Raw genomic sequence first — 2,052 nt, 5'->3', positions numbered from 1 at the left:
GCACCATGGTCGTTTCCTTTGCAGCATCTGCCATAGTGTGATTATTTCATTAATATTTGTCTCTAGCACTGGACTGCAGATAACCTGAGGCAGGGGCTGTGTCTGTGTTTACTCACCCGTGTCTTTACAGCCACTGTGGTGGCCAGCTCTGGCTTTGTGGCATGTAGGAAGGATGCTCTTTAATTTTATTCTTTCTTTCCCCTAATGGGACATACAGTTTTTCTCTTAGTTACCATTTTAAGCACACCTAATAGTTCTCATCTTTGTTTGGATTATATTCTATTTCTACACAAGGATTAGAACTTTGTCTTAATCAAGTCATTAGAAAAATTATAAAGGTTAAAAATATCCTAACAAGTGCTGAAACATTGCTGTGTATACACAGACTGAAGTGTTTAGAGATAGAACTGTGGACTGGCAGGCAGTGTGATTCTATCATGGCTCAGAGTTGCATGAAAGGTGATTTTGGCCTGTCTCTAAGAAACGTGATTCCTTTTTTTTTTTTTTTTTAATGGAATGCTTCACGAATTTGCATGTCATCCTTGCACAGGGGCCATGCTAATCTTCTCTGTATCATTCCAATTTTAGTATATGTGCTGCTGAAGTGAGCACCGAAGAGTGATTTCTTTTCTTTTTGAGACAGAATTTTGCTCTTGTCACCCAGGCTAGAGTGCGATGGTGCGACCTTGGCTCACTGCAACCTCTGCCTCCTGGGTTCAAGTGTTTCTCCTGCCTCAGTCTCCCGAGTAGCTAGGATTATAGGTGCCCACCACCATGCTCAGCTAATTTTTGTATTTTTAGTAGAGATGGGGTTTCACCATGTTGGCCAGGCTGGTCTTGAACTCCTGACATCAGGCGATCCATCCGCCTTGGCCTTCCAAAATGCTGGGATTACAGGCGTGAGCCACCATGCCAGGCCAAGAAATGTGATTTGTATAAAAGTCTAATGAATGAAAGCTAAGGGCTGTGCCACGTACTCACTGTTCTCTTCTGTGAATCAGAATAGAGCCAACCCATAACAGCTCGATGGTGTAATCTATCTTTTTTAGAGAAAACTTCTGATGCTGTAAAGATAGGGTGTAATTCTTGGGAGTATATTAGTCAGAACTCCAGCACAGACTACTATAGAGGGAAGAACAGGATGCAAGACATGGGATAGATAGGGCAGGAGGGGGTCAGGGTTAGAAGAAATATGACTGCTTCTCTTTCCTTCTCATTCTCTCCCCTTTCTTAATCTAATCTTCTCCCCTCCACCTCTTTGATTCTTTCTGGCTTTCCACATTTTCTTCTACTGTGGATAGGCTGCTTTTACTGGAGGAAAAGATGAACATTGGCATTCCCAAGATATGTATTCTAGGAGCCTCAGTAGCAAGGAACAGTATCTTTCTCCCAGTGTCCATACACTGGGGAATTGATTGGTTCTGCCTGAGTCATCTACCTGTTCCTTGGACCAAACTCTGTGATGAGTGATAGGGAATAGCATGATTACCCAGCAGGGATGGCGTGCACCCCTGTGGTAGTGGTAGAGAGTGGGATACTTTGATTGGCAGCCCCATCAGAACCACACGGAAGGAAGAAAGAAGGCTGCTACTACTGAAATAAGGAGAAAATGCTAGGCACAAGAAAACAGCAGCTATCCCTAGAAAAAGAAACTGATTAGCTTTTTTAATTCATTAATTCATTCAGACACAGTTATTTGTTCAAAAAAACAATTGAGTCTCTGTTATGACCCAATACTTCTAGTCATATCTTAAATCTAAATTATCTTTTATTTAAAGATAATTTCTCTCCTTGAGTAATGCAGTATAGTGAAGGAGATAGACAAGTAGGCAATTATGGTAGGAATCAGCTTTTAAGGTCTTATTTTATTAGAATAGCCCAACTGCAGGAACTTTAAAAATAGAATTCTTTAGGTATTTCCAAAGAAGCTGGGAGCTACCATGAAAATAAGAATCGCCTTCATTCCTTCTGATTCTAGCCACAACAAAGCTCATTAGCTGTCCTTCTGCCCTTCTGGTAAAGTCTGGGTGGGAGATATGGGGGAATGGGGAG

General features: G+C 41.6%; 1 non-coding gene across 1 annotated transcript; it reads right to left on the bottom strand.

The window, feature by feature from the left end:
• Positions 1–505: 505 nt before the first annotated feature.
• Positions 506–612, bottom strand: LOC119471403. The gene has a single exon (XR_005200449.1). It is a non-coding gene; the product is annotated as a U6 spliceosomal RNA (small nuclear RNA).
• Positions 613–2,052: the final 1,440 nt, after the last annotated feature.

Source organism: Cebus imitator, unplaced genomic scaffold, assembly GCF_001604975.1.
Source record: "Cebus imitator isolate Cc_AM_T3 unplaced genomic scaffold, Cebus_imitator-1.0 Scaffold60, whole genome shotgun sequence".
NCBI classification, from domain to species: Eukaryota; Metazoa; Chordata; class Mammalia; order Primates; family Cebidae; genus Cebus; species Cebus imitator.
Note: the sequence above shows the minus strand (reverse complement) of the source record. Positions and strands in the feature narration are given on the sequence as shown.